Here is a 13,729-nt window from a genome sequence, read left to right as displayed (position 1 = left end):
ATTCCGGCTCAATCAATGAGTCTCTGCTCGTATAAATGTCCATTAGCTCAGATCTTCCAAAGAAATACATTGTGTGTTAGAGAATGGCATCAGGTTGGCATTCTAGACAGAAACTGTTTTGAAAGAGAGGCCCCTGGTGAGCGATAGCGCTGAAACATCGGTGCCATCACGTGCCCTGTTATCTAATGACAACTGCCGATACACACTATGTGCTAAATAAAGATGACCCAACTCTTGAGGAAAGGAACATGGGGTGGAGGGGGGTCAGTAACCCCTAAAGTTGCCAGCGGAGCTCTTACTGAAACAGGTGCTTTGGAAACTACTAGAAGCCAGCTTAGAATGATAAAAGGGAGAAGGTGGGGAAAAACAAAACCTGGATAGATTCTGTCTTCAGATAAGCTAGAGGAAGACAACTCTGAAAGTGTGAGTTCAGCATGGTTAGGAGTTTGGAAAAATCAGACCACTGTTCACTTGCTCGAATGTTCAGAAACAAAGCATGAGGTATAGTTTTAAATAGCTTCCAACTAATCTTGGGGAAAGGTTTTTATTTTTGTCCTGCTGTTGCATTCAAAACCTTACTATCATCGAGGATGCCACTCAGGAGACAACTAGCCAGTGAACATAATGGCTTAAATAATTTGATTACCCAGGTGCCATGCAGTACCATAATCAACATTACTTATTGTCTACAGTGTGCAGAGAAAACTGTATTGGAGGTTTGGCGGGGGGGTATGCAGGAACATAAACCTTCCTTTCAATGAACTTTCATTCTAATGGGGAAGACAAAGAGGCAAATTGACAAAAATGTTATGCGGTTGATTTTTTTCCTTTTCTTAACAAAAAAATTGAGGGCAATGAGATGGTGGAGAGCAAAGAAAACTATTAACCAGATTTTTTTTCTCCTCTTGCCAGTCCTTTCCACCTCCCATTTATTTCTTTGATTTGGATTACCATGTAGTTTCTCACTGGGGGCTTTGGCAGTGGTGCATGATGATTATCAATCAATCATTTACTGAACACTTACTATATGCAGAGCAATCTATTAAACACTTGGGAGCGTAAAATAATGCTTATAATGATTTTGCTAATGAAATAAAACTTGTTTTTGCTGCATGGGTTACTTTCTTACTCCTTAATCTGAGTACCATACCCAGAACTCTCACTCTTTGAATACCAAGGTATCCTGTTGAACTGAATCAATTGGCAAGGTCTGAGTGCATTCATTTTTTCATCACCCACCACTGTCTCCTTAAACCTGGCATTCTATAATGTTAACTGCTACCTCTGGGAGGACTATCAATATCACCTAAATTTGGCAGACTCAGTTGTATGCTTCTCCCTTTGAATTCTACTAGAATATCAGCATTTACCCACTAGGTGATGCAAATTCCTTTCCTTTAATATGCTAAATTTAACATTAAGCTCAAAAATTTCTGGCAGTTTTTTCTCTCCAGCACAAGCAATCACTGTATTAACTCAAACACAATTATGCAGCAAAAAAACCGCATTGCAATTTCAATGTGTTTTTCCTACATAGTTTAACTAATGAATTAAATCAGGGATATTTTATCAAAACAAGGAGCATATCTTTCCATTTGGTGTACAAATGTCCCTTACATTTCATTTGAAGCAGGCACAAAACACCAAAGAAAATATGGCTAGAAAATAATTTCCCTGCTTCTTTAACTCATATGTGATAAAGAACTGCCAAGAAAATAAAACAATCAACAACAACAAAAAACCACTATTGTTTGTCAGGATTAAGGCCAGCTTGATTCTTTAAAAGAAAATTCCTAAGACTGCATGGATGAACAAACATCATGAATGGAGAAATGAACAACCTTTATTCTACCAAGAGCTTTATTGGACAGGCAATTCTTTGAATGGTAGCTGATAAGGTTTTCAATAATGCAAACTCAGCCAGTTCCATAATGCTGTGTAATCTAAACATAATTAAAAGTGTTAACAATTTTGTAGCCTTTATCTGAACATATTTCCTCCACATGCCTTAAGTGACCTGGTCAGAGTTAGAGACAAGCTGTTCTCTTGTTTTTACACTATTAAGTTTTACACTATTAAGTACATAGGTCAAAGTACCCTGGGCAACATCTCCTAATAGTATCTTCCACAAATACAGGATGCACCAAAGCAAACACAGATGCTTATATTAATTCAGGACCCCTTTTTCTTTTTTTAGTACTAGTAAACCGATGCCTGTGTGTACTGAGAAAGTTTACTTTCCTTTAGTAATTACCCTGTCAACTACCATTATTAAACTTGAATTAAATAGCAAATGGTTTTATCTTATTCTGCTGTGAATCTCACCAAACTAAACTCTCATAGTGAGCTCTTAATGATTGAAACAACCTAAAATCTCTCTATTATTAAATAATGCCCAGAAAAGGTTTGTGTGCTGGATTTTCTGAGGATTTTTGGTTGTTTGGGTTTTTTTGTGGTTCTTTGCTGCTTCAGTGTGAATGTCCAGTCTGTAAATTCACCCCAAAGCAGCTAGATCTAAAATTCCATATGAGGAAATTGGGTCCAATACAAAATGGACAGTGAGGAGGGTAATTGTGAAGTGTTGAAGTACTTCAGTTTTCCCTAATTGCAAGGCATTTGAATTTAACATAAACCACAGGAAAAATAACATTTAATTCTAAAAATATCTGAGTGCTCTACACATGTAACTGAATCATTTAATTAAAGTTATTTTTAAAGGATCCTGGGATTAGGTAGAGGATAACAGCTCAAAAAGCACAAGGATTAGCTCAAAGCAGGAGGCAAATTAGTCCAGAATTCCTCATGGTTCAAATCCATTCAAATAATGACTTTTGTACCCTTTTGCCAAAACCCTTGCCTCCCTAGATGCTTATCTCATGTGTAAAACCCTACGTATATGGTTTCGTGAAGTTTGGATATTTCTAGAGGGCAAGTGGCTATCACTTGGTGTAAGTAAATTCCATTGGCAGCTCAATCTTACAAACACCTTGCTATGTATTTAATACAGTAGCTACTCAGTCAATCAATATTATTTATTGAATGCCTGATGTGTGCAGAATGCTGTACTAGGCGCTTGGGGAAGTACAGTAGAGTCAGTAGACATGGCCCTTGTCTTTAGGAGTTTACAATCTACTGATTTCTGGCAGTTCTTCTTTGAGTCCAAAAATTATCAAATGGTCAGGTATTACAAAATGTCGTTATTGCTTCTTCCTATAATAAAGTTCTCACTACAGGCCATACTTGTAATATTGAGGTTTCTACCATAGAAAAAAATTCACCTCACTTAATTAGAAGAGAAAATTGGAAAATATCTGACTGCCTTGCTTTAGAGGCTGTAGGGTGATCATCATCATCAATCTTATTTATTGAGCGCTTACTGTGTGCAGAGCACTGTACTAAGCGCTTGGGAAGTACAAGTTGGCAACATATAGAGACAGTCCCTACCCAACAGTGGGCTCACAGTCTAAAAGGGTGATGTGTAATCAAGGTCAGCTTCATGCCTTTAGGCAGGGCAATACTTGCACTTTCCAAGGCAATCAGTAAGTACTTACTGAACATTCAAGAGGATATAGCACTTGGAGGTCTATAGTAAAGGGTACGCAGCTTTCAATCTAATAATGAAGGCAAGACAGATGATTACAGAAACATAGCCAGGTATTTGTTCTTCTTATTATTATGATTACTATTAGAGAAGTATTAGAGTCTAATATTTTGTCACTAATGACACATTGACACAGTGTTGCCTAATGGAAAGAGCATGGGCCTGGGAGTCAGAGGACCTAGGATCTAATCCCAGCTCTGCCACTTTTTTGCTGTGCGACCTTAGGCAAGTCACTTTACTTCTTTGTGCCTCAGTTCCCTCATATGGGGATTCAGTACCTGTTCTCGCTCCTACTTAGACTGTGAGTTCCTTGTGGGACGTGCTTACATTGTATCTACCTCAGCACTTGCTTGACACATAATAAGTGCTTAAAATCATTTAAAATATTTGGAAAACTACTTACGTTATTTAAGCACAGATTTAGAGTATTAGAGAAGATTACTAGAGAAGCAGCATGACTCAGTGGAAAGAGCCTGGGCTTGGGAGTCAGAGGTCATGGGTTCTAATCCCAGCTCTGCCACTTATCAGATGTGTGACTTTGGGCAAGTCACTTAATTTCTCTGTGCCTCAGTTACCTCATCTGTAAAATGGGGATTGAGACTGTGAGCCCCACGTGGGACAACCTGATTACCTTATATCCCCCCCAGCACTTAGAACAGTGCTTTGCACATAGTAAGTCCTTAACAAATACCATTATTATTATTATTATTATTATATTTGTTAAGCATTTATTATGCATCAATTACTGGTCTAAGTGCTGGGGTATATACAAGTTAATCAAGGTAGAGACCGTCTTTGTCCCACATAGGGCACACAGTCTAGGTAGGAGGGAATAGGTTTTAATCCCCATTCTACAGTTGAGAAAACTGAGGCACAAAGAAGTTAAGTGACTTGCCCAAGGTCTCACAGCAAGCATTTGGCAGAGCTGGGAATAGAACCCATGACCTCTGACTCCTAGGCCTTTTCTCTTGCCACTAGGCCATGCTGCTTCTCATTCTTTCACCTTATTCATCCTCATAAATTTCTCCATGAATGCAAACCAACCCCACATCATTTTGATCTTCTCTGTTCTCTTCCTCTGTGAAAAGAGCACAGGATGGAGTGAGGAGACCTGGTTTCTAATCCCAGCTCTGCCACTTGCCTGCTGTGTGACCTTGGGCAAGTCACTTAACTTCTCTGTACTTTCCTCATCCATAAAATGTTCTTCCTCTCCCTTAGACTGTGAGCCCCATGCGTCAAAGGGACTGTGGCTGACCTGATTGTAATGTATCTAGCCCAGTGCATACATAGTAAGCACTTAAATGCCAAAATTATTAATATTATTATCATTGTCAGGTCTGTGCTCTTTCCACCAGGCAATTCTGATTCTCATTCTATTACCTTACTCATCCTCATATATTTCTCCATGAATTCAAGTCAACCACATATCATTCTGCTTTTTCTATTCTTTATGTGAAAAGAGCACAGTACAGTGCTCTGCACAGAGTAAGCACTCAATAAATATGATTGATTGACTATCATTCTTCCTTGAACATGCTGCATCCATCTATAACCAAGAGGTTATGTAGGTGGATCTACACGACACATTTTTGCTCTTCTCCATAGATATTTTATAAATTCTGGGGACCAATTTATCAAGCATAAATTCCATTTATAGCCCCATCTGCATTATGGTTTTACCGCCTATATACTTTCCAACAACTTCATTTGAAATTTTGCTCTTGAATGAGACTTTACACATGTACAGTTCAGTAGAAGGGGAAAAATCTCTGCTTAAATAGCAAGTATTTTTCCAAATACTGTAAATAATTTTAAGTGCTTATTATGTGTCAAGCACTCTACTAAGTGCTGAGTAGATTCAAGATAATCACATCCCATATGGGGCTCACAGTCTAAGTAGGAGTGAGAACAGGTATTGAATCCCAATTTGCAGATGAGGGAACTGAGGCACAAAGAAGTAAAGTGACTTGCCTAAGGTCACACAGCAGAAAAATGGCAGAGCTGGGATTAGATCCTAGGTCCTCTGAGTCCCAGGCCCGTGCTCTTTCCATTAGGCAATACTGTGTCAATGTGTCATTAGTGACAAAATAAGGCAAACTGAAAAAAAAAATTTATTCTTTCATTCATTCATTTGCATTTAACACTATGTGCAGAACACTGTACTAAGCACTTAGGAAAGTACAAAACAATAAACAATGGTATTCTCTGTCCACAGTGAGCTGACAGTCTAGGGTAGGGGAGACAGACATCATACAAATAAATTAAATTACAGATATGTACATAAGTGCTCTGGGTCTGAGAGGGGGAAGAGAAAAGGGATAAATAAAATAACATATATATATAAATGCTTTTGGCTAGGAGGGGGCGATAGTAATGGGAGCAAGAAGTTAGGGCAATGCAGAAGGGAGTGGGAGATGAGGAAAAATGGGGCTTAGTCTGGGAAGGCCTCTTGGAGGAGACAGCCACCAGTGACTACAGATCCACTTTGCTTTCCTCCTCCTGCTACACTGTCAAAAGTTGGCCTTGCTTATTTCTTGGCTGAGATATAGTTTTCCACTTCAGCATAAATAGGTATGGATCAATAGGCTAATTACAAGACTATATTGATGAACTTGTTGCTTAGCCAGTAAGATCTCTGCCTGGAGGACACCCAAATTAAGATTCAGAGAAGGTACCTAACAGTTAGGCTAGGGTTACACTAGAACAATTCATTCATTCATTCAATCTTCATAAAACTTTCGTAAAGCTTTCATAAAACTAGGCACTACCTCAAAGCCTCAGCTGGACTTTGAGCAGGTTCCTGATCTCCATTTTCTTAATTAATCTACTAAAAACTTTCATAGTTTGCATCAATCACCCACTTATCAGAGAGAGGAAATGCTCCAAAGATATGGCAGTCCACTATTCAAAATAATATAAAGAGCTTTAAGATAATTATCAAAATTTGCTCCTTGATAATACCATTAGAGATGAGCTAGATTTAATTAGAAACAGATAGTTCTGAGTAAAGCCTTTAAATTAGACAATTAGCATCCACCAAGAAGTGTTTTACTATATATTTTTCTATCCTGAGAGTGTGGTCCTCATAGCTACAATTCTGATAGAAATACTACCAATCAATTGTATTTATTGTGCCCTTACTGTGCACAGAACACTGTACTAAGCATTCAAGGGAGTACAATAGAACAGAGTTGGTGGCCACATTCTTAGCCCGTAACAAGCTCACTACTGCTACTAGCTTTACATTTAGGTTTTCTATGAGCAAGTTAAAAGCATTTTGTGGATATTGTTCAAACAGTTGTTGAGCCATCTCTTTGGAATCAGGTGGGGGTTTTCCCCTCCATGCTATAGCTAAATTGGGGTTCTCAGATGATAATGAATTCCAAGGTCAGAGAATTAAAGGCAAAAATGAGGTTTACACTAATCCTTCCCTCTTTTCTTTCAGTGTTCCACCTTCCCACAATTTTCCAGTTTTTGAATATGAAATTTGAGCAATAAATGGGAATTCCCTACACATTATTAATTCTCATTTAAATAGTCTCTCCTTTATATTTGGCAACCATTTGAAATGTTAATACAAAGTAATAGATACTTCATTATTATTTCCTTTTTTATATGTGATAGGAAATAAATTTGTTGCTGTACTCTTAGAATTAATGGGTTTAGACTACATACAACCTTCTACATCCTAAAGTACTTAAGAAAAATGCTCAAAAATAATATTTTATCTGGCATGGACCTTTGCCTTCACAGTGCTATGTAGCACTGTGCAAGGAGGAAAAATACTGACAGTAGAATTGGAGTATCCCACATTCTTTTCTAGTGTTCCCTGTGAACTTTAATGAACTCACTCATCATTTCAAAGTGGGACAGTTCCAACACAACTACACAACACGATTACACTGAGGAAATGTGGGGGAGGTACTGCAATATAACCTCTTCACTCTTCATAAGCAATTGGCAATAATGCCAGGCAGGGGTTATAATAAATAGCTCCCCAAATATAGGGTTAGAATTACTGAATTCATGTACATACTAGCCAGTTAAGGATTTACAGCAGCATAAGCTATTGAATCAATGTAATTGAATATTACCTGTAATAGCAGTGCTTCAGAGTTCTCAGAATAGCCTCTTGAGTCACTTTGCTGCAAAGATATTGGCATTCTAATGTTTTCTGATGAAAGTCAACTTCTTGACCAAATGCTTCTAGAAGTCCAAAGTCATGGATCCTCTATCTTTTGGGATGATGGGGGGATGTGTAAAGGAGAAAAAAATCCAAACCCAAACTGACCCTATACTATTCAGGCAGGATTTATATTAAGAATATCTCAGAAGCCACTCCTATGCCTACACAGCACAAGGGAATTTTTCATCAGCAAGTGTAAATCATACCTATTAACACCCCCTGGGTAATGATAAACCATTCCAAAATGTTTGAGAGGTTTCTCCTAAACCAGCTGTGTAGCTTTCTTTGTGAGTGTTAAGTAGAATTGTTCACCTGAGAGGTCACCTGACTCTCTCTGGGGGCAGCAGAGCAAGATGCATTCTGGGTAGCAACACTGACATTTCATGTCGTATAAACTGATGAAAACACCATATGGTAAAATACTGTACAAGCAAGCTGTCTTGTAATGAGTGCAGATTTCAAAATGATAAACATCCGTATTTTCCCCTTTTAATGAAGGGCTTCCAACGCCACTTCACAAACCTAAGATTTGTTTAGGTAGCAATGTACCTTTAAATCTTAAGATCTTGGGGGATTCACTGAGCCACGTGGAACATTTCCAAGCCACAATCAGCAAAATGTACAAAGCATGCATTCAAATTCAAAGAGGTGAAAGATGGGGCTTCAGCCAAGATAGGAGGAATTATCCTCCAATTTAATCCATCCAGCCCTCATTTCTCAAAAGGCTTTTTTCCCTCCTCTCCAATAGTGTGAATCCCTTTGTGTGCACTATGTCTGGATTAGTTTGCTGAACAATTGTCTAGTCTTGGTTAGGCTTCTGATGGTCCCTGCTTTTGAGTTAAAACCTTAATCTTATTTGAATTCAGTGTAATTCCCTTATAGTTGAGTCTTTAGTTCCTTAGTTTTATAAAGTGAACGTTTCATGGAAATATACAAGAGGGGACATGATACTCCTTTAAAGAAAGGTCAGTCTAGCAAGATATTAATTAAAAGCATATGCACTTCATTTGGGCAGAAAATAAAGCCCTGCCACTTTTTTTTTCACAAAGCACTTTATGTTTTCAGTTTCAAAAATGGAATTGAATTGGATACTCCACAGACTACAAGAGATCCTGAGAGGTCACTGGGGGTTCACCCCCCTAAATAAATACTTAAACCATCCCAGTCATTTCCCATTGATCTCATTTTTAAAGTCATCTAAAGAGAAGGTAGACACAGCCTCCTGTGTAGACACAAAGAAGCTGTGAAGGGGAGTTATGTCACACAGGTAATGAATCTGCACAACTACCTTTGTTTTGATACCCCTTAATTGGCATTAGAGAGCAGGAAGGATAGAGAATGAAATGTGTGGATGTAGAATCCACACATCTGCACATGAGAAAGGCATATGAATAAGGTGGCTAGATCAGTGAAGAAATCAAGACCTTTCTTTTTCTGCAACTTCTTTGTGGTTTTCACCTGCCAATCAATCATATTTACTGAGCATTTACTGTGTGCAGAGTACTGTATTTAGCACTTGGAAGAGTACAATATAAGCAATACATGGACAAATTCTCTGCCCACAATGAGTTTACAGTCTAGAGAAGCAGCATGGCTTAGTGGAAAGAGCATGGGCTTGGGAGTCAGAGGACATGGGTTCTAATCCTGGCTCCGCCATTTGTCAGCTGTGTGACTTCAGGCAAGTCACTTAATTTCTCTGTGCCTCAGTTACCTCATCTGTAAAATGGGGATTAAGACTGTGAGCCCCATGTGGGACATCCTGATTACCTTTGTATCTACCCCAATGCTTAGAACAGTGCTTGGCACATAGTAAGCACTTAATAAGTACCATCATTAATATAGATATTATTAGAGGGGGACACAGAGGGAGACAGACATTAATATAAATAAATAAATTACAGATATGTGCGTAAGTGCTGTGGTGCTGGGAATGGGGATGAGTAAAGCGAGCAAGTTGGGGCAATGCAGAAGGGAGTGGGAGAAGAGGAAAAGAGGGCCTAGTGAAGGCCTACTGGAGGGGATGTGCCCAAAATAAGGCTTTGAAGGATGGGGAGAGTAATTGTCTGTCAGATATGAGGAAGAAGGGTGTTCCAGGCCAGAGACAGGATATGGGTGAGAGGTTGGTGGTGAGATAGATGAGTTGAAGGTACAACGGGAAGGTTAGCATTAGAGGAGCATTGTCAGTGGGCTGGGTTGTAGTAGGAGAGTAGTGAGGTGAGGTAGGAGTAGGCAAGGTGATTGAGGAGTTTCTGTTTGATGCAGAGGTGGATGGGCAACCACTGGAAGTTCTTGAGGAGAAGGGAAACATGGCCTGAATGTTTTTATAGAAAAATGATCTGGGCAGCAGAGTGAAGTATGGATTGGAGTGAGGAGAGACAGGATGCTGAGAGGTCAGCAAGGAGGCTGATAGAGTAATCAAGGTGGGATAGGATAAGTGATTGGATTACCATGGTAGCAGTTTGGATGAAGAGGAAAGAGTAGATTTTAGCGATGTTGTGAGAGTGGAACTCACCCGATTTGGTGATGGATTGAATATGTGGATTCAATAAGAGAGGAGTCAAGGATAATGCCAAGGTTATGGGCTTGTGAGACAGGAAGGATGGTGGTGCCGTCTATAGTGATGGGAAAGTCAGGGGGAGGACAGCGTTTGGGTGGGAAGATAAGAAGATCTCTTTTAGACATATTAAGTTTTTTGTGATGGGTGGACACACAAGTAGAGATATCTTCAAGGCAGGAGAAAATGCTGGACTGCAGAGAGGGAGTGAAATCAGGACTGGCCTGTGCTTGGGAGAGTACAATATAATAATGTAAGAGAGTTGGTAGACACATTAGCTTACAGTCTAAAACCTACTATACTTACTACCAAAATTACTTTAATTAGACATGGAAATCAGTGGTGTAAAGAACATATTCATCAAATAATGCCAAGGTTTTTATTTGAAATACAGATTTGGGTAAATTGCATTCATTTTACACATATCTACCAAGGCCTCAAAAATTATATGAAGCTGATGCCAAGCTAATTTCTTATTTGTCACTTCTTATAAGAGGAAGGTTCCTTGCTAGGTGTCAGCATAGGAAAGTTCACTTTTTTTTTGGGTATTTGCTAATCGCTTACTATGTGCCAAGCACTTTACTAAGCACTGGGGTAGATACAAGAAAATCAGGTTGGACACCATCCATGTCCCACATGGGACCATCCCCCCATCTTTCCTCCTTCCCTTCCCCACAGCACCTGTATATATGTTTGTATATATTTATTACTCTATTTTACTTGTACATATCTATTCTATTTATTTTATTTTGTTAGTATGTTTGGTTTTGTTCTCTGTCTCCCCCTTTTAGACTGTGAGCCCACTGTTGGGTAGGGACTGTCTCTATGTGTTGCCGATTTGTACTTCCCAAGCGCTTAGTACAGTGCTCTGCACATAGTAAGCGCTCAATAAATACGATTGATGATGATGATGATGATGATGATGGGGCTCACAGTCTTAATCCCCATTTTACAGATGAGGTAATTTAGGCACATAGAAGTTAAGAGATTGGCCTAAAGTCATAAAGCAGACAAGTGGCAGAGCCAGGATTAGAACCCAGGTCCTCTGACTCCCAAGCCTGTGCTCTTTCCATTAGGCCATGTTGCTTCCCACTATTCACCTCCTACCTCTGAAATAAATTATAGGAGTCAGTATTGCTGCTTTATGCTCTGAAAAGAAGTTACATTTACCACTGGAGTCAAGGATATTGAAAGTCAGGGAGCCCTTTCAGCATAGGGCAGGCTGATGTAGATTGAAGCCAACAAGCAAAATGGGAGACAATGTAGTGACTATGTGAAGTCTAGGATGTACCACAAGGAAGGATTTAGTGAGAACATTCAAGTCTTGTTTTAAAAGAAGAACAAAGAAAAACATCTTGCCTTGTTTTTCTTATCTACTGCAGACCCAAGAAGACATTCTGAAGTGTCAAAGATACCCTTTAAATAATTTTAAAAATTTAAACAAAATAAAATTTAAAATGAACTCAACCAAATTTTCATTTATTCATTCAGTCAATCGTATTTATTGAGTGCTTACTGTGTGCAGAGCACTGTACTAAGCGCTTGGAAAGTACAATTTGGCAACAGATAGAGACAATCCCTACCCAACAATGGGCTCACAGTCTAGAAGGGGGAGACAGACAACAAAACAAAACAAGTAGACAGGCATCAATAGCATTAAAGTAGATAAATACAATTATAGATATATACACATCATTAAAAACGAATAGAATAATAAATATGTACAAATATACACAAGTGCTGTGGGGTGGGGAAGGGGGTAGTGCTTTTACATCTTGAGTTTTATGGAATTTCTATTACTTTGGAATAAAATTGAGTTCCCCTGGGTTATGTGGCATCTCTTTCATTCTGCATATGCCATCAATTTTAGCACTCTTGTGAAATATGAATTGCTTTAAATATTCTTGTGAAATGCTTTAAACATAGATTAGAATTTCACATGTTAAATAGACTAGTAAGAGACAATATGGGAGCTTCTGGTCAAAATAAGGAATAAAGAGAAAAGTGAAAAAAGCAACTGAGTATGGTACAAGAAGCTGCTGAGCAGTTTATTCCCTCAAAGTCAAGGGAACTACCCATCTGTGAAGTCACCACTAAGAAAAGAGGGAAGGTGAGAACACAGCAGTATTTCACTTTAAGGACCTCCTGGGTACCTGTAGACCCAGTCCTACCCAAGGACTCTGGGGAAGGAGAAAGAGGTGGATTAGACTACTAAGGTGACCAGTCATCCAGTTTTACACAGAACATCCACAGTAAGTCCTCAATAAATAACACTGATTTTATACATATATATTTTAATTTTCCGCACCAGGCCTCCCTCTTCTGTGCGACCTGATGTCATTTTGCAGCTCAGATGATGAACCCGATTTCACAGTGACCTAGGAAGGGAACACACAGGCTCTGGACTATATGTGGGGTTCAAAGATACTCATGGAGAAATGTTCTAGAATTGTGTGAAATTGGCATAGTTCTGCAAAGTGGCAGCCATGTCATAATCATGTTTAGCTGCATGCCTGGCTTAACACATATGACACCACATGTGTCTCCTGATCTGGTATGGGCCATAAGTGGCCACCCTGAACACTACTGCTGGCATCCAACAATGAAAGATTTAGGTCCAAGTCAACAGGGACAAAGTCTAATATGACAAATTTAGAGGCAGGAATTTTGCATGAGTCTTGGTATATCTCTTGGATCCCTTCTTGTCATCCTTGAAAGTGGTGTTGGATATCTTTGGGATTAGGGTTTTTGGACTGGGGCAGCACTGGGGGAGGTAGGCGGTACTGAATGAGTAGGAGAGCAAAAGACTGGATCATGCTCTAGTCCAACCAAATGCCCTGAAGCAGGACCAGCAGGACCAGTCCTTGTACCCCAGAGTGGAAAGGTCAACCAGGAATTATTGAGTCCCTACCATCCCTAGCCGAAAAAGTGGCAGTGACAGTGACTAAAATTCACTGGCAAAATAGTGGCCAAAAATGAAGAAGCCAAGGAAAGCTCTGAGGAGGCAGATGAGCTTTCCTTATCTTGTAAGGATAGATGAGACCAGGCAGTCCCACAGTCCATGGGTGGGGAGGGAGAGTGGAAGACATGGCAAGTGGCAGTGTCAAGGTATAGAGAGTCAATTATCCTTTTTCTCTACTACTGTCCAGAAAGTGTCTCGAAGCATTACCAGAGCAAAACACAGGAGAGTTAACCACGTGTCACTCTCGGACCTTGTATGCAATCTAGAATGTTTAGTAGACAACAATGATGGTCATTTTCGAGCCTTAGCTATACCTTTAGATATTGGTGTGATTAGCTAACGTGGATACATGCGTGTGAGTTCATCATTCCGACCCATTGTGACACCATGGACACATCTCTCCCAGAATGCCCCATTCTCCATCTG

At 39.4% G+C, this 13,729-nt stretch overlaps 1 long non-coding RNA gene across 1 annotated transcript in view; it reads left to right on the top strand.

The window, feature by feature from the left end:
* The window catches only part of LOC119950060, a 289,948-nt gene that overhangs the window by 109,980 nt on the left and 166,239 nt on the right, over positions 1-13,729 (top strand). The gene's annotated exons all lie outside the window — the stretch shown is intronic.

The sequence above is a fragment of the Tachyglossus aculeatus genome, chromosome X1 (assembly GCF_015852505.1).
Source record: "Tachyglossus aculeatus isolate mTacAcu1 chromosome X1, mTacAcu1.pri, whole genome shotgun sequence".
NCBI classification, from domain to species: Eukaryota; Metazoa; Chordata; class Mammalia; order Monotremata; family Tachyglossidae; genus Tachyglossus; species Tachyglossus aculeatus.
Note: the sequence above shows the minus strand (reverse complement) of the source record. Positions and strands in the feature narration are given on the sequence as shown.